Source organism: Nicotiana tabacum, chromosome 11 (assembly GCF_000715075.1).
Source record: "Nicotiana tabacum cultivar K326 chromosome 11, ASM71507v2, whole genome shotgun sequence".
In the NCBI taxonomy this organism is placed as follows: domain Eukaryota; kingdom Viridiplantae; phylum Streptophyta; class Magnoliopsida; order Solanales; family Solanaceae; genus Nicotiana; species Nicotiana tabacum.
Window position 1 is genome coordinate 106,688,512 of NC_134090.1, and position 25,994 is coordinate 106,714,505.

Sequence of the window (25,994 nt, forward strand, 5' to 3'; positions counted from 1 at the left end):
CCAGACTAGGAAGTGTGTTTCCTAGATTTAAGATTGAGCTTGCGGAAAACTATAAACTAAGCTTGACAAAAGTAAAAACTGACCCTATTCTCCAGGCGGGACCACTTATTTCAAGAAAACTAAAGATTAATAACTTAAGAAAACTAAAGACCTATCCTAGGAGAAAATTCATCAGACTAGGTTTCCTATCATAGGAGAAAAATTCATCAAACTAAGATTTCGATCCTAGGAGAAAATTCATCAGACTAGGTCTCTTATCTTAGGAGAAAGATTCATCAGACAATGATTTTGATCCTAGGAGAAAGTTTATCAAACTAGGTCTCTTTTTGTTATCTTAGGAGAAAGATTCATCAGACTAAGATTTTGATCCATAGAGAAAGTTCATCAGATTAGGTCTCTTTTTGTTATCTCTGAAGAAAGATTCATCAGACTAAGATTTCGATCCTAGGAGAAAATTCATTAGACTAGGTTTCTTATCATAGGAGAAAGATTCATCAGACTAAGATTTTGATCTTAGGAGAAAGATTCATCAGACTAGGTTCTCTTATCTTAGGAGAAAGATTCATCAGACTAAAATTTTTATCCTAGGAGAAAATTCATCAGACTAGGTATTTTTATTTTTTATATTTTTTTGGGTATCTTAGGAGAAAGATTCATAAGACTAAGATTTTGATCCTAGGAAAAAATTCATTAGACTAGGTCTTCTATCTTAGGAGAAAAATTCATCAGACTAAGATTTTGATCCTAGGAGAAAGTTCATCAGACTAGGTCCATTTTTGTTATCTTAGAAGAATAGTTCATCAGACTAAGATTTCGATCCTACGAGAAAATTCATCATACTAGGTCTCTTATCTTTGGAGAAAGATTCATCAGACTAAGATTTTGATCCTAGGAGAAAATTCATCAGACTAGGTTTTCTATCTTAGGAGAAAAATTCATCAGACTAAGATTTTGATCCTAGGAGAAAGTTCATCAGACTAGGTCCCCTTTTTGTTATCTTAGGAGAAAGATCCATCAGACTAAAATTTTCTATCCTAGGAGAAAATTCATCAGACTAGGTTTCTTATCTTAGGAGAAAGATTTATTAGACTAAGATTTTCATCCTAGGAGAAAATTCATCAGACTAGGTTTTCTATCTTAGGAGAAAAATTCATTAGACTATGATTTTGATCCTAGGAAAAAGTTCATCAGACTAGGTCCCTTTTTTGTTATCTTAGGAGAAAGATTCATCAAACTAAGATTTTCTATCCTAGGAGAAAATTCATCAGACTAGGTTTCTTATCTTAGGAGAAAGATTCATCAGACTAAGATTTTGATCCTAGGAGAAAATTCATCAAACTAGGCTTTCTATCTTAGGAGAAAGCTTCATCAGACTAAGATTTGATTAGTAGGAAAATCCACTAGACTAGGACCTTTATCCTAGGAGAGAAAAAGTAAAGAGCAATGACAACATTTTATGCACACTAACAAGACAAATAAAGGCAAAGATTAGAGAAACTTCCATTTGTCGGCTCTTCTTCTCCTTTTTTTTTGAACAAACTTGTTTGCACTGTTTTGTTCTTGTTTCAAACAAACAAAACTTGTGAGTTTAAATGTGGTGGTTAGTTTGTGTCCTTGACCTTGAAGGCAACTACTTCTGAACTTGCCAAGATAACTTTGACATCAACTTGGACGACCTTCACTATTATCTACTACCCATTTTTTTTCAACCCTTATCACAAAAAAACACCTCCGCTCCATTCGATCTCAATATCCTCAATCTGTTGCATTTTCTCATGAGTTGACATTTAACGAACCCTTGCATTTCACATAAATCCCAAAGCATGTTGATTGTTACTAACTCAGTGCGCATACCACTTTTCCCTGACTTATGCCACTTTGATGTGATAGCCAAATTCGTTTTGTGCAATTGGAAAGCTGGTAGTAAATTTTGAAGTCATTTCTCACTTGTTCTGACCAAACAGAGTCATGAAGGGACTCAAACAAAACAAGTGGAACAAAATAAGGGACAATGGAAAGAGATGATACCTAACAAGAAAATTACAAAGTAGAAACTTATCAGATGTGGATACAAACTCTAATGACCATGACATGCACCTTTGAATTAAGTGGCCTAATCTCTCTAATTTTCAACTCTTGTTCTACCTCTTCGCTGTGAAACTGGACTTCAACATTTCAATTGTCCCATCTGATCCACAATCCCTAGTCGACTTGTAGTGCCCTGAAGGGTTTTCACCATCAAGTCTCTCTCATTTTTTGCTCTTTTTCTCAACTCACTGTCGCCTTACGGTGCCCATGAGGGTTTTCACCGACAAGACTCTTTCATTTTATCATTTTCTCTCTTTGTGCTGAGAATAAGATATTACCCATGATACAAGAAGATCAGACTTTTACCACACACTTTATTTGACATCCTTAAAGATTGGTCGGAAGGTCTTTCTTTGGACTGTAATGTAGGCTTTTGGATAGGATTAGAAAGAAAGGGTGTCATGAAGGCTCAAAATAATTTAAGATGAAAGGGTTCAAAATTACAACTTTTAGAATGAGGACTTTTGGCAAAATTTAAAACTTCTGCCCCAGTTCTTGGAGTTTGGGGAATTTTTTTTTTGTTTTGATGAGATTTCTAAGAAAATCGCCCCACTCTTGATTTCAGGGGATTATAAAATATTTTATTTAGTGCGACCAAACCGTAAGGCTGCCTACGTATCTTGTGGTGACAAGAATCAGGTCGAACGTAGTTCAAACACAAAGTTGGACTATTTTGTTGTTTTCTTTTCCTTTTTTTCCTTCTTTTTTTTTCTTTTCTCTTTTTTTTTTCCTTTTCTCCTTTTTCTCTTTTTCTTTTCTTTTCTAGTTCCTAACCCTGCTTCTGATTCCAAAAGAGGGGTATGAAACAAAACAAATTAAGGTTCAAAAGGGGTAGCAAAAGATAAAAGTGTTTGGGTAGCAGAATAAAATGCATTTGTCATACCAAGATTTAAGAATGCCAAGTACAAACATGCAATTGAAGATAAGCAAAGAAATCATACATAGTATCTATTGATGGCATCAACACAAACAAAAAGTGCCAATGGGCAATACCTTTGTCCCAATGAATGATCCTGGCCAATTCGAAGCAGACTTAACTCAACCTTATCTTGATGTGGAAGAATGCATTTCAGCGCTGACTGATCTACCTCAAATTGCTTGGGAGACATTCCCTTGTTGTATGCTCTCATCAATCTCTTGATTTTCCAGACTAACTACCTTAGTTTCACTCAATTCAAGCTTCAGGTTATCTCAGAATGTGTGAATCTTTACTTGTTTCCTTAAATGCATCTTTTTATCATATTCAAAACTGTATCATTGCTTTATGAATAGACTAACTTTCAAGAACAGGCCGAGAATTATGCGTGCATGTCATGTCTCTAGAGTTAGGATGAAAAGAACTATAAAAGGAAAAGTGACCTAAACAAAAACTTAACAGAAAATAGGAGATTGCATTAGACAGATAGTGAAAAGGGTTTGAACAAAATAAGCAAAATAGACATAGGTTACAAGCCTGGAACAATCCTAAATAACACTAGACTAGTTACTACAACTAAACGAACTAGACAAAATAAGAATAACAAGGGTTTGAACCACAAGACAATATCCGAATTACAACCCTAAAATAACCTGGACAACAGAAATGACAACAAAATAAACCACCAAAACTCCTCCTCGGCTATCCAAGAAAGGAGTGTCTTTCTAATTACCAGGCTCGACATCTTAGCCACTGGGTTGCATATCAAAATTACTAGGACCTTCACCAATTTCCATCACGTTGACCTTAGCAAATAGCTTTTGGGTCCTTTTTATAACTCGTCCTTAAGATCAACCTCTGGAATCGAGACCGATAGCACTAAAAACTTTGCGGTAAGTGGCTCTCCAAGGGATTCAGAAGTGTTCTTATATTCCTTTGCCACACAAATCATGCCCACCACATGCGTCTCATTATGAAGAAGAAATGGACTTTGGCTAGTATCTGTTGTATTTGGATTTTGCACGGTAATGTCACCAACATCAATAAGCTTCTGGACAGATCTTTTCAGATGCCAACACTTTTCTATGCTGTGTCCCGGGGCATTAGAGCAATATGTGCATCTTTGAGAAAAATCAAAATTCTTTGGAAGGAGCTTTGGCATTTTTATCTAAATCGGCTTCAACATGTCCAATTGCATCAGCCTTTGGAACAAACTGGCATATGATTCTCCAATAGGAGTGAAAGACTTTTCTCTTTGTTGTTGCCTTCCCATTTTGTACTCCGGCCTTGGTTGGAACCTCTTTCGGGTAGGGGGTTGATATGCTTGTAGACGTGGGTAAGACATTTGTGGAGGTGGTGCAAGCCATTGCGGGTTGTGTGGGTGTGGAGCATATGGCGGTACATTGTGGATAGATTATTGGGGAGGTGAGGTATGAATTTGGGGATTTTGTGGAAAAAGGTAGCATTGGGGAGGATAATTTGGAGTACGAGGATATTCATGGGGTTGGTATTGAGGCTGAAAGAGTTTAGCAGGAATGCCCACTGGATCCTGGTTTTGGCTGGGCTCGACAACATATTTTCTATTAATCGGAGGACTGATCCCAGCAACTTGTTCGTTCCATATGAACCAAAACTCCCTAAAGCCTTCCTTGGGTTTATTTTCTATCTGAGATAGGGAGGAGCGGTCTGGGATAATGTCTATATTGTACTGATAGTGCAGAACAAAATCTTGAGCCAAGTCACCCCATGCATGCCACTTAATAGCTTCTTGGAGAGTGTGCCACTCCAGAGGTGCCCCACTCAGACTCTGACTAAAATACACCATCAATACTTCATCTTTCCCGCAAACACTTCTCATTTCACTGTAATAACTACTCAGATGGGCTACTGGATCTCCACGTCCATCATATAAATTAAGCTTTGGCATTTTAGACCCTTTCAGCTTTTTGGATATCTCATCGTGCTCTACTGTCTTAGTAGGCTTTGTAGTTTCACCGGGAGGTTCAAAATGAGGAGCATAAGAGTATGGACCCGAGACCTTGAAAATTGGTTCTGCAGCATAGTTTTGGACATCTGGAGCTTGGAACACAGTCTCGCTAGAGGATCGAGGAAGAGTAGCTGGTGGATGAGCTACAAAAACACGAGTAGTCAAAGGAGCGGGATATGATGTACTTTTGTGGGGTGGATTGTGAAAAGGTTGTGGGGAGTTATCAACAATAGTGGGAATCTGGGTTTGTAATAATGGTGGGATGGAGGCATGGTTTTCTGTATAGTTTGTAGGGAATGAAGGTGGAGGATGTCCCTTAATCTAGGCCCGATACATTTCCGCCATCTGATGTTTCAACCCTCGGACCTCCTCTTTCAGTTCCAATTCTAATTCAACAATCTCCCTTGGTGGGTCAACAACTCCTATGTCCAAATCTTTGTTAGCCATGGCATCCTTAACTTTTGACCTTGTGTTGTATGGACAAATCGCCAAAGTGCCACAAACTAACCACCCTCTATTATAATAACAATAAAAGTAACAAAGGGTAGAAAAACAAAGCGAACATGTTAGCGTTAGGGCATTTATCAGATAGAAGTATCACATTGTGTGCAATGCCCCTAGCAACAATTAACGGTTCTAGAATGGCTTCGAGAGTCACGAGGTCATTTGGCATTATCCCAATTTTATTCATTTCAATTTTCTCTTTTCTTTCTTTTCTAGCACTTCTTGGCTTTCTCATTTTTCTTCCTCTTTCTTCTTTCTGATAAACACTCTTTTCTTTCCTCTCATTTCTCACATCCCACAGCCTTTCTTTTTTTTCCTTCTTTTTTTTTTTGTTTTTGCTCTTTTTTTTTAATAATGATTCTATCAAACCCTATGTAGGTTGCCTACGTATCAAGTCCCTCATGAATCAGATCAAGTGTAGTTCTGGAAAAGTAATGGACAAAATAAACTAAGAAACAAATTTTTTTTTGGATTTTTCATTTATAATTTTTTTTTCAAATACAAAATGGGAAGTAATATAACAAAAGACTCGATATTACTGTATAAAACTAGAAAGTAAAAAACAACATGAACGACAGACTCAAAACATAAAAGTATCTTTAAGCAGCTCCCGAATGCAATGGTCCTGAGGTATTTGTCATGCTCGAGCACCGGTATACTGATCCATACCTGAATGAGAATAATAAGACAAAACAGATTAAATGACTCAAGACACTATGTGAGGCCATAACACATCCTATTGGACACATGCAAGTCACAAATAAGGTTGTTTTTGCAAAAAGGCTTGCGTAGCCAAAATGACTGAAAGTGCAAAACTCAATAAGGAAACACCTTAGAAAGGTCTACATGGCCCTAAACATCAAGGAATTATAACCTATAAAGTTACTTTGCAAAAATGACCCCATTTCGCAGAAATGGCCTATGTGGCCAAAAATGGTTAAGCATGCAAATTCAACAAGAATGGACCTTAAACAAAGAGGAGACAACTAATTGTGGATTCTACTCTCCAGACACGGTTCAACAACCACTTCGCAAAATAGCCCTATTTTGCAACAAGGTCGATATGGCCAAAAGTGGCTGGGCATGCAAAATTTGGCTAACGCAAAGCCAAGAACCTAAGACTCACTAGGAAGACTGGACCCTATGTGGGTTGCCTACATATCCTATCCTGAGAGACGAGAATCAGGTATACGTAGTTCGGAAAGGTTGGACATGGGAAAAAGCTTCTTTTTAAAAAAAATGCAACTAATTTGGAAAACCCATGTTTTTGTCTTTTTGAGAAATGATGGAAAATGTAAAATCTTTTTGGATTTTCATTTTTTGATTTTTTTTTTGATTGTTTGGAAAATGAGGGGAAAGTACAAAATCTTTTTGGATTTTTTGTTTTCATTTTTTTTGAAAAAGTTGTGAAGGAAAAATATAACTGAGCCCTACTTGCTTCATTTTTCACCCTTCTTTTCCAAGCATCGGTAAGCCAAAGGACCTTTTTACCCTAAAGATGCAACAAGTATCACATAGGGATGATTGAACGTCATTTTGGGCCACGGGCCCATTTTAATAAAATTTGGATAGGCTTCCTACAAAAGGACACAGTGTATGGGACCGAGCCCTACTAGGTCCAAATGACATGATGCAAATAAGAATGACCTAAAGGCTGACCTAAATTTGGGGTTCACTAACAAGGCAATTTAGGATGGGACGTGGTCGATGGCGGCTGCTCTAGCTGTCTGCCCACTCCACGCTCCCACGCCACCACCCTAAAGACACGGGTGACTCACAAAAAGGCTGTGTATGCTCAAACGTACTCCAAAAGACTTGTTGCAGAAAGAAGACCCATGGTTATGCAAATGATGATAATTTATACAGTAGTAACACAAGGAAAAGCGATAAACAAACAACCAACAAAACGGGAAATAAGACAAACAAACTAACTAAACAAAGCAAAAAAGAAAACAATCACCTCAACTGAATATCCTAAAAGCCAACAAGATCAACTACCAGCTCGAACCTGTAACTCCCCAGCGGAGTCGCCAGAGATGTCACACCCCTTTTTTACAACCTCACTAACCCTCTTAAAAATAATAAAAGGATTTGTAAAGCTCAAACAGGGGTTTTTAATTATAAAGTGACAAAATTGTGTTCAAAAGGATTTACTCAGAGTCGCCACTTGACATTTATTTTCAGTTTGTCAGGTCACCGATTTTTAAAAATGATTTTCCTTTTAAAATACTTTGGACTCCAAAACTTAGTCTACACCAGAGATTCGAGTAAGGGGGTTCATTTGACTTGTGGAGAAGGTATTAGGCATTCCCCAAGTCCCGTAACTAGTACGGCTGCGTACATGATCAAGTTGGCTTTAAAGAATACTCAGATTGAGGTAGAAAAACACAAAAAGAAAATAAACAATCAAAAGAGGCTTGAGGTCGTCCCCGCCTAATAAAAATAAAAATAAAAATAAAATACTACATGTTCTACTCTTTAGCCCCTAATTAAAGAATATTACGGGGTATACCCCGTATAAAAATATATACAAGCACTTCGGGGCATTTCTCCTTGTGATGACCTTTTACTTTCTCTTAAATTGAATTCTGTGTTCCGAGGCCTTGAAAACCTCATTTAGCATCACCTCGATTTACGTGCGCAGTTCAGGCGCGTAGCCGAAAAGCCTAAGTATGAAAATCTGTGAAAAATGATAAATTTTGATTATAAAATGAGCTAATTTGACTTCGGTCAACATTTTGGGTAAACGGATCAGTACCCATGATTTGACGGTCTCGGAGGGTCCGTAGGAAAATATGGGACTTGGGCGTATGCCCGGAATCGAATTCGGGGGTCCTAAGCCCGAGAAATGAATTTTTAAAGAAAATTATTTTTTGAAATTGATTAAAGGAATTTGAAATGAAATTGGATTAGAACGTGATGGTATCGGGCCCGTTTTTTTGTTCCGGCGCCCGATACAGGTCTTATATATGATTTAAGATAATTCTGTGGAGTTTGGTAAAAACAGATGTCATTTGACGTGATTCAGACTTAAATTGCAAAAATTGATATTTCAAGAGTTTGAGAAAAATTATTTGATTTTGAGGTTTAATTCGTTGTTATTGAGGTTATTTTGGCGATTTGATCACACGGATAAGTTTGTATGATGTCATTGAGTTAGTACGTATGTTTGGTTAGGAGCCCCGAGGGCTCGGGTTGTGTTTCGGAAGGTTTTGGACTTAAGAAAAGTTGTAGGTTTTCAGTTGTTAGTTTTCTGATATGCCATTCTTTGCGTTCGCGGGAGGACCCTCGCGAACGCGATGTATTAATGTTTGCTAAAGGAAATTCTTTCTATGTGAACGTGTAACCCAGGTCGTAAATGAGAAACCTTGGTGGGCCTTCCCTCCGCGAACGCGGTCCTAGACACACGAACGCGAAGGCTAATTGAGCCTGGGCAGGGGTGGGCATTTGACCTACGCGAACATGATCCTTTGCTCGCGAACGCGAGGCTCGAGGATTTTCTTCTCCGCGAACGCGAGCCGTTTTCCACGAACGCGAAGGCCTAGCAGGATTAACCCATCTTGAATGCGAGTGACCTGTCGCGAACGCGATGAATATTTTCGCCCAGTTATTTTAAAAGACCAGAAACAGTAGCATTACGGGATTTTCACAAAAACTCATAACTTCTTCATCTTAACTCCAAATTGGGCAATTTTTTAAAGGGGATTCCACCACCAATTCATAGGTATGTAATCTTAGACTCATTTTCTTCAATTTTCATTAACACGCATTAGATTTCTAGGTTTAAATCATGTGATTAAGGGTAGAAAACTAAGGATTTGGGTAGAGTAAGGGCTTTTTGATTATTTGGGAATTTGACCTTGTTTTGGGGTCGAATTTCAAAACAAATTGTATATTCGGGCTCGTGGGTGAATGAGTGATCGGGTTTTGGTCCGAACCTCGTGTTTTGACCAAGCGGGTCCGGGGTCAATTTTTGACTTTTTGGGAAGAATGATTAGAAAGCTATAATTAAGCGTTGGAATTGGATTGTTTAGCGTTTATTGATGTTATGAAGTAGATTATGTATAGATACAATCGATTTGGAGCCAAATTCGAAAGGAAAGACGGTGTTTGAGGCTTGAGTTGGCCGTGGAAGTTCGAGGTAAGTGTTCGGTCTAACCTTAGCTTGAGGGATTAGGAGTTGTGTCCTATTTGTTATTTACCTTTTTGTTGAGTACGATGTATAGGCATGGTGACGAGTATCTATATGTTGGTGTCGAGCATTACCGTGAGTCTTAAATTGATATTTGGTGTGTTCTTAAATGATATTACGGATGCTGTATTTGGTGATTATCGATATTGAGCAAGGATTTAGTTTATTTTCATGGAAAGTAATTATGATTGAGTATTGGTGTTAGCTGAGATGAGTAGGGATTGAGTTAAGATTGGTTATAGCTGATTCTCCCTTGTCGGGACGTATATACTTGTACTATTGAATTCCCTTACCGGGATAGTGTAGTTTATTGTTGATCCCTTGCCGAGACTCGTGGCATGGTTGAGTTTAAGGTATATAAATATATTGGATCGGATTGCACGCCGCAATATTATTATATATTGGATCGGGTTGCACGCCGCAATAATGGTATATTGGATCGGGTTGCATGCCGCAACAATTGTATATTTGATCGGTTTGCACACCGCAAAAATGTTATATTGGATCGGGTTGCACGCCACAACAGTAATATAAATGGATCGGGTTGCACGCCGCAACAGTGTTAAATGATAAGGGATCGGGTTGCGCGCCGCAACAGTGTTATTATTGTTTGTTGTAGAACTTGAACAGTTCTCTCTTATCACTCTTTAGCTTCTGTTGGATTTGATATGTTCCTCGTAGCATGTACCCCCTCCCACTTACATTTTTTATTCCTGTTTATTTTTTTGCTATATATTTATAACTGCACAGGTTTATCTGGAGTCTAGTCCTAGCCTCGTCACTACCTTGTCGGGGTTAGGCCAGACACTTACCAGCACATTAGGTCAGTTGTGCTGATGCTACACTCTGCACTCTGTGCAGATATCGGAGCATCACCGGGACAGTAGCACATGGGGAGCCAGCCTTCAGTCCATAGAGATCTCGAGGTAGTCCTGCAGGTGTCCGTAGGCCCGGTGTCTCTTCTATCTACTTATCTGTTCTGTTTTCATTGTACCCGAGACAGACTGTATTTCTTTTCTTCAGACATCTGTATGTATTATTCGTAGACAGACCATGAAAATTGTGACACCGGTTTCTTGGTAGAGATGCATGTTGGCATTTCCATATTTATTTTGGGTATTATATTAGTCTAAGTCTTCCGCTTAATTGCATCTTCCGCTATTATTTAAATGTTGATCACCTGTTATTACAAGTTGTTAAAAATGATTAAAACGAAAGAGTTAAAATTTCTAAATTTCGTGGCTTACCTAGCTTCTACGAGTAGGCGCCATCACGACTCCCGAGGGTGGGAAATCTGGGTCGTGACAAGTTGGTATCAGACCTCTAGGTTACATAGGTCTCACAATTCACGAACAACCGCAATAGAGTCTGAGGAATCAGTATGGAGATGTCTGTATTTATCCCCTAGAGGCTACAGAGTTAGGAAAAACTTCACATTTGTTCTTTCTTGTCGTGCTGTTTTGTTCTCAATGCTAATTGAATTTCTACTCTGTTCTTTCGCAGATGGCGAGAACACGCGCTTCCTCATCCACCGCTCAGTAGCCCGAGCCCCTAGCAGCAGCTCCCACGAGGGGCAGAGGGTGAGGCCGAGGTCGTACTAGAGGTCGAGCTAGGGGCAGAGCTCAGCCCCGAGCAGTAGCCCCAGTAGCAGAGCCTCAGGTTGACTTTGATGATGAGGTTCCGGGCCCAGTAGTTCCAGTGGTCCCAGAGTGGTTTATTGCCTCCCTAGTTCTTCAGGATGCTCTGGTCCATATAGTGAGCCTTATGGAGAGTGTTACCCAGGCAGGCTTGCTTCCTGTAGTACCAGCCGTCTCTCAGACTGGAGGAGGAGCCCAGACTCCTCTAGTCGCACTCCGGAGCAGGTAGCTCCCCAGATTCGGACACTAGCAGATCAGCTAGTTGGAGCAGTTCAGCCGGGTGTGGTAGCTCAGACCGGTGATGGAGCAACTATATCTGCCGATGCTTTGTGGAGGATGGATAGGTTTACCAAGCTCTTCACTACTACTTTCAGTGGTGCATCTACTGAGGATCCCTAGGATTATCTAGACAGCTACCATGAGGTTCTTAGGAACATGGGGATAGTTGAGACAAATAGGGTCGATTTTGATACTTTTCATTTATCTGGATCCGCCATGACTTGGTTGAGAGATTATTGCTTAGCTAGACCAGCCGGATCGCCAGCCTTGACTTGGGAGAAATTTACGCAGCTATTTCTAGAGAAGTTTATCCCCATCACTCAGAGAGAGGCCTATTGGAGGCAGTTTGAGCGCCTCCAGCAGGGTTCTATGACTGTTACCCAGTATGAGACCAGATTCATCGACTTGGCTTGTCATGCTCTTGTCATACTTCCTAACGAGAGAGAGCAGGTGAGGAGGTTTATTGACGGTCTTATTCAGTTGATTCATCTTCAGATGGCTAGGGAGGCTGGGAGTGAGATTACTTTTCGAAAGGCGGCCAATGTGTCCCATAGAGTAAAGATGGTCCGGTCATAGGGAGGTGGTCATGGGTCGGACAAGAGGCCCCGTTATTCAGGTAGATTTAGTTGTGCCACATCTAGAGGCAGAGATTCGTATGGTAGAGGCCATCCTCCTAGGCCTTTCCAGTCAGCACTTCAGGTTTCTCACGGTACTTCAGGTGGCTGTGGTCCTTAGATGAAGTATTCTGATCAGCAGTCCTACAGTGCACCACCTTCTCCTATCAGTGCACCACCGTTTTAGAGTTTTTGGGGTGGTCATTCAGGTCGCCAGGGTCAGACTCAGTTTCCTCAGCCACAACACTCAAGTGGATGCTATGAGTGTGGTGAGTATGGTCATATACGGAGGGCTTGTCCGAGGTTGGTGGGTACTCAGCCACAGCAACAGGTTTCCCGTGCCATGGTTGAAGCACCAGGTGTTCCACAAATTGCCCAGCCAGCTAGAGGTGCTAGAGGTGGAGGTAGAGGTGCTAGACGTGGAGGTAGAGGTGCTAGAGGTGGAGCTCAGACCGCTAGAGTTGGGGGCCAGCCAGCTGTAGGACGTCCCAAGGTTGTAGTCCAGGGTGGTGGGGCCCAGCCCCGATGTTATGCTCTTCCACCCAGGCCCGAGGCAGAGGCTTCATATGCGGTTATCATAGATATTGTTCTAGTTTGTGATAGAAATGCTTCAGTGTTATTTGATCAAGGGTCTACATACTCGTACGTGTCATCTTATTTTGCACCGTATCTGGTCATGCCTAGTGATTCATTGAGTCTTCTTATTTATGTGTCTATACCGGTGGGTGATTCTATTGTGGTAAATAGAGTCCATCGCTCTTGTATAGTTGTGATTGGGGGTCTTGAGACTCGAGTAGATTTGTTGCTTCTGTACATGGTAAACTTCGATGTTATATTGGGGATGGACTGGTTATCACCTTACCAAGCTATCTTGTATTGTTATGCCAAGACTGTGACCTTAGCTTTACCGGGTTTGCCTCGTTTAGAGTGGAGAGGGACTCCTGGTCATTCTACCTGCACTGTTATCTCTTATGTGAAGGCTCGACGTATGGTCGAGAAGGGGTGTTTGGCCTATTTGGCGTATGTTCGTGATTCTAGTGTTGAGGTTCCTTCCCTTGATTATGTGCCTGTTGTTCGTGAGTTTCCTGAGGTATTCCCTTCTGACCTGTCAGGTATACCACCGGACAGGGATATTGACTTTTGCATTGATTTGGCTCTGGGCACCCAGCCCATTTCTATTCCACCGTATCGTATGGCCACGCCTGAGTTGAAAGAGTTGAAGGAGCAGTTGCAAGACTTGCTTGAAAAAGGTTTCATTAGACCAAGTGTTTCGCCTTGGGGTGCGCCGGTGTTGTTTGTTAAGAAGAAGGACGGATCGATGAGAATGTGCATAGATTACCGGCAGTTAAACAAGGTTACAATTAAGAATAAGTATCCATTGTCGAGGATTGGTGATTTGTTTGATCAGCTTCACGGTGCCAAGGTATTTTCGAAGATTGACTTGAGATCTGACTACCATCACTTGAGGATTAGGGCATCCGATGTCCCTAAGACAGTTTTCCGCCCTCCGTACGGGCATTATGAGTTCTTGGTTATGTCATTCGGGTTGACAAATGCCCCAGCAGCTTTTATGGATTTGATGAACTGAGTGTTCAGGCCTTACCTAGATTCATTTGTGATAGTCTTCATTGATGATATTTTGATCTATTCCCGCAGCCGGGAGGAGCACGAGCAGCATCTTAGGGTGGCTCTTCAGACCTTGAGGGATAGTCAATTGTATTCTAAGTTCTCAAAGTGTAAGTTCTGGTTGAGTTCAGTTGCATTCCTGGGTCATGTTGTATCAGTAGATGGTATTCAGGTTGATCCGAAGAAGATTGAGGTAGTTAAGAACTTGCCTAAACTAGCATCAGCCATAGAGATTCAGAGTTTCTTAGGATTGGCAGGCTACTATCATCGGTTCGTGGAGGGGTTATCATCTATCGCAGCCCCGATGACCAGGTTGACCCAAAAGGGTACCCAGTTCATATGGCCGGATGAGTGTGAGACGAGCTTCCATAAGCTCAAGATAGCTTTGACTACGGCACCGTTATTGGTTTTGCCCACGGGTTCAGGGCCTTATACAGTCTATTGTGATGCATCTCGTATTGGACTTGGTGCAGTGTTGATGCAGGATGGCAAGCTCATTGCCTATGCTTCGCGGCAGTTGAAGATTCATGAGAAGAAGTATCCAGTTCATGATTTAGAGTTGGCAGCCATTGTTCACGCATTGAAGATTTGCAGGCATTACCTGTATGGCATGACATGTGAGGTGTTCACGGATCACAAGAGTCTTCAGTATTTGTTCAAGCAAAAGGAGTTGAATTTGAGGCAGAGGAGGTGGTTGGAGTTGTTGAAAGAATATGATATCACTATCTTATATGATCCGGGAAAGGCCAATGTGGTGGCCGATGCATTGAGTAGGAAGTCAGCCAGTATGGGCAGTCTTGTTTATATTATGGTCGGTGAGAGACCGCTTGCTTTGGATGTTCAGGCCTTGGCCAATCAGTTCGTGAGGTTGGATGTTTCTAAGCCTAGTCATATGTTATCTTGCACGATTGCTCGTTCTTCTTTATTGGAGCGTATCTGTGATCGGCAGTATGATGATCCCCATTTGTGTGTCCTTAGAGACACGGTGCAGCACAGAGGTGCCAAGCATGTTACCTTAGGTGATGATGGCGTTTTGAGATTGCAGGGTCGAGTTTGTGTGTCTAATGTGGATGGTCTTCGAGAGTTGATCTTAGAGGAGGGCCATAGCTCCCGGTACTCTATTCATCCGAGTGCCGCGAAGATGTATCAGGATTTGCGGCAGCATTATTGGTGGCGGAGGATGAAGAAGGTGTCACACCTCCTTTTTATCACCCCGGAAGGGAGTATAAAGGAGTTTTTCCAATTTAAGTGACAATCGAAACGGGATTATTCATTTAAAAATCAGAGTCGCCACTTGGGATAATTCATGGTGTCCCAAGTCACCGGTTTAAAATCTCGAATCGAGGAGATTTGACTCTGTAGTAATGTCTGTGAACACAAAAATCCGGATAAGGAATTCTGTTAACCCGAGAGAAGGTGTTAGGCATTCCCGAGTCCCGTGGTTCTAGCATGGTTGCTTTGATCATACTTGGCTTGTTAAATTATCTAATTACTTACTTTTAGAACCTATGTACATTTTCCCCTTTATTGAGAAATTATCTTGAAATGGGTCACGCGTACGTGTACCCATTTGTTTGGCGCATCAGAAATCATGTCACGCGAACGTGTCCACAATTAATAACACTTTATTATTATTAAGAAAGTTCGGCCGAAGTTACGCGAAGGCATACTCCGGTTTTGTTTGTTAGAAATCGTAATCATGTTACCCGAATGTATCCACAACCACGATAGTACATTAAATGCGCCTAAAGCAAACTACGAACATTTGTCATTTTATATCTCGATTATGAAATTAATACTAGGGCCATATATGATTAAAGTGTGGATGACACACCTCGAACTATATAATCCTAAATTAAATAATAGCCTATGAAAACCCATTTTTATTATTAAGAAAGTTTGTTCGAAGTTGCGCGAATGCATACTCCGATTTTATTTTAGAATCGTAATTATGTTACGCAAATGTATACATAATCACAATAATATTTTAAACGCGCTTGAAGGTTCGCCTACACAACTGCTAGCGATTTAAACAGACTTAGCCTTTCAACCTTGATGACCAACTCCCAGGGCCCGTTTCACAAAAACGCATAAAATAGTGATCAAAAAGATCAACCAATGGAGAGAAATAGAAATGAGTGGTCCATCCAACAAATGCTCTAGCCATTCAAACGATCAGAATAGGCAAATAAGTAGACCTACAAAAGCACTAAATACATGATGACTAAAACTAGCTAATGTCAATAGGTATCCCAGCAAACATTTGGAATAGGTTGAACATATGATTTTCTCACAGAACCCCCCTAATCAATGCGCAACACAAAGGATAATAACTGAACAAACAAGAGCAACCAAAATAAAGATGGATCAAAGTGTGATGGGGCTATGAATTTTACTAACTTAATTGTTGACCCCCTCAAATAACGGACGTGCTCTCAATTTTCACCTTCAACATATACACTCAACTCTCATTCAAGCTAATAGCACATCTCAATACTCTAAATCATACCTCCAGTATGCGTTCTAAAAGAAATCAGTTCTTTATAACATAAAAGAGACCAGAATTTCAATCAAGCAATTCAGACATGCATATTTTAGCTCCAGCTCCATAACACTTGCTATTCGTATGGACACAGTTTAATGATAGCATTTTCTAAAGGAAATATAATGAGAGACTGTGGCTTAGTTTACTTCTCTTTATCAATCAAACACATGAAATGCATCACAGATAGATATGCCTAGTAGGAATTTTATAATAACGAACACTTAAGGTCAAGTAGAAACTTGATTCATGAATTTCAAACTAGCGCACACAAAATCTGATTTGGCGCGAACATGGTCAAAATGATCCTAACATTTCAAGCAGATTTCTCGTTTGAGAACCAAGGGGAATCAGTAAAGGCAACTCCAAATGGATTCAGCTATTCAACTCCATACTCGGCTCGCAAACATTAAAACACTAATAATAGGATTCTAAAGGATCTAGGCTTAAATTAAGAGTAAATGAATTTAAAAGGGTCCAGATTTTCACTTAGCATATGCAATTTGAAGGTTAGACCAACAGAGACCAAACGAGCCCTCGATTTACTTGAAATTCATGTCAAAAACCAAAGAACTTTATGAAAGAATCTGATGAACAGAGTCGATGGTTCAAAACACTTATCTCTTTACATAAACTATTTAGAAACTAACACCAGTAAGAGCAAAACCATAACAAATACTGCAACCAAATAACGGATATACAACCATGAACTAGAGGATTCGCATTTCAACACAAATACATGAACATCATATTCCGAACGGACTAGTATAATGGACGACTTGGTGTTTAAAGTTTACATTCAATCCTTCGGGAAAATTGACACATTTAATACAATCAAAACCACAAAACCACGGCTAATCGCGTTTTCAACCAGTCATCAAAAACAACTAAGAAAGAGCCAAGAAATGAACCTGAAATTTGTGAAATTCTTCACTTAAACTTAGCTAAATCCAGCAATGGATACTTGAAGCAACAATAGCTGGCGAACAAGAATCAAACCAGTGACCGAACTCGAATGTCGAACTTGATTTCCGGCTCAATCACATTCCATGTTGAAAACCAAAATTCCGAAAAAAATAAACTGAAGAAGACTGAACTGCATATATTTTTATTTTTTGATTCTGAAATTTAAAGAAATGAAATTAAACAAAATTAGAGGTTCAGATTAAGACCCTCTTGAAACTTCTCAAGTTTCAGGAAAAAAATCCTCCCTAATTTCTGAAAAATCCTCCGAAAAAAAACCGCTTCGAAAAATCTCTCCAAAAATCCCCCTCCTCAATCTGTTCAGAGCACCCCTTTTATATCCAAACCTAGAAGCTTCCTCAAAATCCAAAAATATTCCTCTCTAGAACGAATCCGGACAGATGGAGAGAGGGGATCGATTCAAAATCAATCCACGGTCCCTATTTTTCGGAATTCATTCTTAAGAAAGCACATGAGAGATGAAAATTTTTCATATACCGTTAGAATATTCGGTGACGTGGAGATATGGGGGGTGCGTGGAGTGAATTTGAGCTCACTCGCCTGAAATTTGGCGAGTTTGGACGCGGCTCTGAAGTGAAGAAGAGAGTGAACAGTGCGCGTTTCTCTGAGTTTGGGACTTAGGGTTCTGGGTATTTTTGTGTTATAAGTGGGACGGGTCGGGTCAACCAGGAGGGTTGGGTGAATTAGCAAGACGAAAAAAAGATTGGGCTTGCACTTTGGGCCATTACAACAGCCCCATTCTTTTAATTCCCTTTCATTTTCCCAAATTTCAATTGTTTTTCCTTTTCCCTTTTAAAATAATTAAAACCAAAATTAATTCTTTAATTAAAAACTTAAGACAATTACCCACCATAATATTTATAAAAATTAATTAACTCCTAAATTAAAAGAGGAATTACAAATTTAAAATTAAAGGCTAAAATGCAAAATTGAGCCATTTTGTGATTTTCATTTTTTAATAGGGCACCTAATTTACTAATTAACCTTAAAATGTGAAAATAAATCCTAAATGCAAATACATGGTATTTTTGTGTTTTTCCATGATTTAAATAAAATAAACATGTACGGACAAATGCAAACAATTAACAAAAATCCTATGAAAAATCTACAAAAATAGCAAATAATGAGAAAATTTATTTCTTCAGTTTATGGGAGCAATTCACATAGGGCAAAAATCACGTGCTCACAGCTGCCCATCTTTGCTCGGAAACACGAAGAGTTTTCGTGCAAAGATAAAGTGAGCGGATACGAGCGATTTTTGTCCATTTGAATATTCCCTGCTTCCGAGGTTGCCTACATATCCTTGGCTATAAAGGAATCAGGTCAGTGTAGTTCGGGAAGTTTCGGTAGCTGGGACTACCAGGAAGCTGTGATTTCACTATTGTTGTTGCTGCTACTGCTCGCTAGACTCCTTATTACACCAAGACAAAATAAAAGAAGCTAGACTAAACTATGATATATGAATTATAAGAATCCTATTTATACTTCTTCAAACTTGATCTTGCAATTTCCGTTGCTCTGTTGACTTGTACTCTCCAGGTGAGATTCCTTTGTTGCTGTCTTGAATTGTATTCTGAGGTGATTTCCCTTTGTTTTTCAGATGGGCACCTGATTGATGAACTTGCATCGTCTTCCTTCAAACATTGCTACTTTCCCTTTGTTCTTCCAGGTGGGCTCCTGATTACCAACACTTGAGTTGCTTTCCTTCGTTCTCCAGGTGGGCTCCTGATTACCAACACTTAAATTGATGCTTCCCTGCGTTCTCCAGGTGGGATCCTGATTACCAACACTTGAATTGCTGCTTCCTTTCATTCTTCAGGTGGGCTCTTGAATACCAATACTTGAACTGCTTCCCTTCGTTCTCCGGGTGGGATCCTGATTACCAACACTTAAATTGCTACTTCCCTTTGTTCTCTAGGCGGGCTCCTGATTACCAACACTTGAATTGCTTCCCTTCGTTCTCCGGGTGGGCTCCTAATTACCAACACTTGAACTGCTTCTCCCCTCCGTTCTCCAGGTGGGCTCCTGATTACCAACACTTAAATTGATACTTCCCTTCGTTCTTCAGGCGGGCTCCTTCACTTGAATTGCTTCCCTTCGTTCTCCAGGTGGGCTCCTGATTTCCAACACTTGAACTACTTCCCTTCGTTATTCAAGTGGGATCCTGATTGCTGAACTTGAACTACTTCCTCTTGCGACTACTTTTCCTTTGAACTATCTTTATTTGTTTCCCCAAATGGGTGCTTGATTGCTTGACCCTGAACTGCTTTCTATTCTTAAAACTCGTGTTGCTCTCCCTTGCTCTCCAGGTGGGTGCCTGATTTCAACAAAATAGACAAAACAAAGAAAATTTTTTGCCCCACTTTGGTGGCTGGGCATATTTGTGAGTGTTAATTGAATCATGTTACCAAATGTCTCTAAGAATTTGAAAGCTAGATCCCATTATCCAGGAGTATCCTGAAAACCTCGAGTTAAATGACAGTTTTAAAGCTAAATTATCTCTTCTACAGGTATGACTTCCGCTAAATCATGTTATCTAAGAAGGTCTTAAAACTACATCCCATTATTAAGGAGGGTCTTGAAAATCAAAATCAAGTCTTATCTTAAGAGTGAAAACTTTAAGGCTAAATTATGCTTCCCTACAGCAGAACTTATGCTAAATCTTGTTATCTAATCGAAGTCCTAAAGCTAGGTGCCATTATTCAGGAGGGTCCTGAATATTTCGAATTGAATCCTATCATAAGAACGAAAACTTTAAAGCCAACTTATATTTATTTGGGGTAAGACTTATGCGAGATCTTGTTACTCATGGATGTTTGATTTTTAAACTAGGTCCCATTATCTAGGCGGGTCTTGAGAATTTATGGTCAAACCTATCTGATGCTTGCTTTCCTTATGAAGGGTTCCTTCGAAACAAACAAAATATTTTGCCCCTATTTCAGATCAAAGAAAAATCTTGTCAGTTTAAGATGTAGTGGTTAATTTGTGGCATTCTTGCTGAAGGTGGCATCTCTGCTGCCGTGCTTTTCTTTGACTGGCTACCTTAAACTGGCCAAGAATTGTTTGACTTTTTGACTGATCCTCAACCGCAGGACCTTTGATGACCCGAGTGATCTATACCCAAACGGTTGTTTTACATTTTTTACCCTTCTATCTGAACCTCTGCATCTCCCATGAAATTACTAAACCATTCCACCGATGGAACTTTCACTAACACTTTATGTCCCACTTTACATCATACTAACTCTGGCATGCTTTGGCCGCACTGTGCTTTGTGGAATTTTGGAAGCTGGTAGTGAGCTTCAAAATGCTTTCTTATTTTCTTAAACAAGACTGACATTGGAAACATCTTCGAGAAATAAACCCAAAAGAAATGAAATGCAATGACTTTGAGAGTTAGGAATAAGGAAGAAAAATCCGAACTAAATGACTGTTTGAAGGGGAAAAAGAAAAAAGACTTATCTCAGTAGAGCAGCTGGTACCAATGATCATGACATGCATTTTGGATTAATCAGCCCAGTCTATTCATCCAATCACCTTTCAGTTGTCATACTTTGTACCCCAGGATCTCCATAACCCAATTCTTTCGCCAAGTCACAGACCTTGTTCAGCTTGCAGTGCTTTGATGGGTCTTCACCAACAAACCTTTCTCATTTGTTCATCTCTCAACTCTCTTTCGCCTTAAGGTGCCTGTGAGGGTTTTCACCAATAATACTCTCTCATTTTAATTTCTCTCATCTTTCGTCGTCTTACGGTGTCCGCAAGGGTTTTCACCAATAAGACTCTCTCATTTTTCATTTTTCCTACCTAGACCGGAGTGTTGCCCTTGATATGAACCACCTCTATTTGCTTGACTTGGCATCTCTCGAAGACTTATCGGAAGGTCTTTCTTTGGACCGTAATGTGCGCTTTTGGATGGGGTTAGAAGGGAAGGATATCAAAAGCTCAAAACAACTCAACTAGGTTAAAAAATTAAAACTTTTGGAATCAGATTTCTTACAACAACCACAACTTCTGCCCCAGTTTCTTTGTTTGGGAACTTTTTGAGATTTTATTTTGATGGGACTGAACCGTGATGCTGCCTACGTATCCTTGAAAGGAATCAGGTCGAACGTAGTTCATGTCATAGAAATTACTCTGTTGTTGTGATTTTTTTCTTTTCTTTTTCTTTCTCTTCTTTTATTTCTTTTTTCTTTTTCCCTTTTTTTTGTTGTTGTTTGGTTTTTTTTTCTTCTTCTTCCCCCCCCCCCCTTTCACTCTTTTTCGCTCTTTTCTTTCTCTTTTCTCTCTTCTCCTTTACTTATCTTTTGTGCTCGCATTTCTGAACTTTGCTACTGATTCCAAAGAGGGGTATGAAAGGAAGTAAATAAGGCTCAAAAGGGGTGACAAATGATAAAGTGTTTAGATAGCAGAACAAAATGTCTTCGTCATTCCAATCTTCAAAACATGCCAAGTGCAAACAAATACAATTTAAACCAAAGAAATCATATGTAATATCTTTTGACTGCATCAAAATTAATAGCCATGTCTAGCCTTCTACATCTGTTAAATACAATGCACCATTGGACAACACTCTTGTTACAATGAACGGCCCCTGCCAATTTGGGGCGAACTTGCCTTTTGCTTCGGCCTGATGTGGTAGAATGCGTTTCTATACTTGCTGAGCCACTTCAAATTTCCGGGGATGTACCTTCTTGTTGTATGCTCTTGCCATTCTCTTTTGATACAACTGGCCATGACATACTGCTGCCAATCTTTTCTCATTGATCAAACTTAACTGCTCCAAGTGGGTTTTGACCCACTCATCATCATCAATTTCAGCTTCAACAACAATCCGGAGGGATGGAATTTCAACTTCCGCGGGTATGAATTGTTATCTTTTGGTCACTTGTGGCTTATACTGGATACACCCCCATCCTGATATACTCCTTGATATCGTGGAACCACGGCTCACCATCAAGTTCTTCTTCCACCATGTTACAGTAAGCATGCTGATCGCAGACCTAAATATGTAGAGGGTCAACATAAGCTTTGTCCGGATGGTGCAACATTGATGCCAAAGTAGCTAAAGCATCGGCAACCTCATTATGGATCCTTGGAATATGCCTGAACTCTACTGATCGAAACCGTTGACAAAGATCATATAAATATTGTCGATACGGTATGAGCTTTAAATCCCGTGTTTCCCATTCTCCTTCAATCTGGTGCACCAGAAGGTCCGAGTCTCCCAAGACCAAGACTTCTTGGACACCCATGTCTACAGCTAACCTCAAACCCAAGATGCATGCCTCGTACTCAGCCATGTTGTTAGTACAGTAGAAATGAAGCTGAGCCGTAACAGGGTAGTGATGCCCTGTTTCAAAAATAAGTACCGCTCCTATCCCAACGCCTTTCATGTTAGCCGCCCCATCAAAGAAAATTTTCCAACCTGGCTTTTCAACCTGTTCCAACTCGTCAATGTGCATCACCTCTTCATCAAGGAAATAAGTCTTCAAAGGTTCATATTCTTCATCCATCGGGTTCTCAGCCAAATGGTCGGCCAATGCTTGTGCTTTCATCACAGTCTGAGTCACATAGACGATGTCAAATTTTGTGAGCAAGATCTTCCACTTTGCGACCTCCCTGTGGGCATAGGCTTCTGAAAGATATACTTCAACGGATCCAAATGAGAAATAAGGTAAGTAATGTAAGATGATAAATAATGCTTCAACTTCTATGCTACCCAAGTTACGGCGCAGCATGTCCTTTCAAGGTGAGTGTACTTAACCTCATAAGATGTGAACTTCTTGCTGAGATAATAGATGGCTTGCTCCTTCTTACCAGTGATGTCATGCTGACCCAACATACAACCAAATAAATTGTCCAAGACCGTTAAATACAGAATCAAAGGTCTCCCCGGTTCTGGTGGGACCAACACAGGTGGGTTTGACAAGTACCTCTTTATTTTATCGAATGCTTCTTGACACTCATCAGTCCACTTGACCGCCATATCCTTCTTCAACAGCTTGAAGATAGGCTCACAAGTTGTCATAAGGTGAGCAATAAACCTGCTGATGCAGTTTAGCCTCCCTAACAGACTCATAACCTTAGTCTTGTTCCTTGGAGGTGGCAATTCTTGGATAGCTTTGATCTTTGAAGGGTCCAATTCAATACCTCGACGGCTAACTATGAATCCCAGCAATTTTCCATATGGAACACCAAATGCGCACTTGGCGGGGTTAAGCTTAAGATTGTACCTGCGCAGCCTCTTGAAAAGTTTCCTCAAATCTCTGACGTGGTCAGACTGCTTCCTGAACTTTATGATCACATGATCCACGTAGATCTCGATCTCCTTGTGTATCATGTCATGGAATATGGTAGTCATTGCCCTCATGTAAGTTGCCCCAGCATTTTTCAAACCAAAAGGCATGACCCGGTAACAATATGTTCCCCATGGCGTGATGAAATGCGTCTTTTCTACATCTTCCTCATCCATTAAGATCTGATGATAACCCGCATAACAATCCACAAAATACCCAATCTCATGCTTGGCACAATTATCAATCAAAATATGGATATTTAGCAGTAGGAAATTGTCTTTTGGACTTGCCTTGTTGAGATCACGGTAATCAACACACACTCTGGTCTTACCATCCTTCTTTGGCACAGGTAGAACATTGGCTAACCAAGTGGGATACCGCGTGACTCGGATGACCTTTGCATCAAACTGCTTTGTGACCTCTTCTTTAATCTTCACACTCATGTCGATTTTGAACTTTCTCAAATTCTGCTTGACTGGAGGGATTGTCGGGTCAGTAGGCAATTTGTGAACCACCAAGTCAGTGCTTATACCCGGCATGTCGTCATATGACCATACAAAATTATCTTTGTATTCAAACAATGCTTTGATTATCTCTTTCCTGATTTGCGGTTCAAGATGGACACTTATCTTAGATTCTCTGACATTCTCTGGGTCCCCTAAATTGATTGCTTCCGTATCACTCAGGTTAGGCTTGGGTTTTTCTTCAAAATGATTTAACTCCTTACTAATCTCTTCAAAGGCCTCATCCTCATCATATTATAATTCATCATCACACTCTATTTCTTGAATTATTATTTCAGAATTAGATTGACTTTTAAGACTAAGCCGAAGATTCCTCATTTATGTCATGTCATTGAAACCAGCATAAAAAGAACTGTACAAGGAAGAAAAAACAAAAATAAAACTATTAGGAGTGATGGAAAAGGGAAATTGCATTTCACTAAAAATAAAAGATAACAAGGTTTATACATCCAAACGGACGGAACATAGAATCTCAATTACAACCGTGGAATAATCCAGATAAACTGAAAGAAAATCAAAGCAAACTACCAAAACTCCTTCTGGGTAGGGAGAGGAGTAGCCTCCCAATTATTGAGCTTTGCATTTGGCCCGACAAACTGCACATCTGCTTTGCTAAAACCTTCTCCAACTTCCACCATGTTCACATTGTCGAACAACCTCTCGAACCTTTCAATTAACTCTTCATCAATGTCACCCACAGAACTGGGAACTACTGTCACTAAGCTTTTTCTGGCATCGGTCTTGACAAACGACCTGGAGAGATGTGGAATAGGCTTTAGAAGTGCCCACGCCCTCTATTTCAACTTTCTAGCCCTTTTCACGTCTGCAACTGTGGGTTTGAATCCCAGACCAAATGTACCCAAGTTTGTAGGGAGAGATACCGACTGTATGATACCTTGCAGAGATGCACCCAGACCCTTACCAGGTACGAAGCCATTTTTCAGCATTTCAAAGGCCACTATGACTGATGCGGCGGTTACCTTTGGAATTGGAACGTATTTCCCTTCTGGAATTTTCTCGATCGACACTGTTTCAAAAACTTGATAGTCCCAAGGCCTTTTGTCATCTTCAACCTCAATGAATGGGACAACGGCATCATCGTGAGCGCACAAATTATCCTTGCAATGCACGATGATCTCTTGTCTATCCCATTCGAACTTGACCATCTGGTGCAGAGTGGATGGGACTACTTTGGCGGCATGAATCCAAGGTCGACCTAATAGCAGATTGTAGGAGACGGCTACGTCCAACACCTGGAACTCCATGGTGAATTCCACCGGTCCTATTGTCAACTAAAGCACTATATCACCAACTAAATCTTTCCCCCCGCCGTCAAATCCCCGAACGCAGATGTTGTTCTTGTGAATCCTCTCATCCTCCACTTTTAACTTGTTCAGAATAGAAAGAGGGCAAATATTTGCGCTGGAACCATTGTCAACCAATACTCTGGTAACCATAGAGTCTTCACATCTTACCGTAAGATAGAGAGCTTCGTTGTGTTCAGTACCTTCCACATGCAACTCATCATCAAACAAAGTGACCTTGTTCACCTCAAATATCTTGTTGGCGATCTTTTCCAGATGGTTCACTGAGATTTTGTCGGGAACGTGATCCTCGTTTAGAAATTTCATCAAGGCCCGACGGTGCTCGTCTGAGTGGATTAACAATGACAACAGGGAAATCTGAGCAGACATCTTTCTCAACTATTCCACGATGGAATAGTCTTGTACCTTCATTTTTCTCAGAAACTCCTTCGCCTATTCTTCAGTTACAACTTTTTTCACTAGAACTGGGTTATCTTT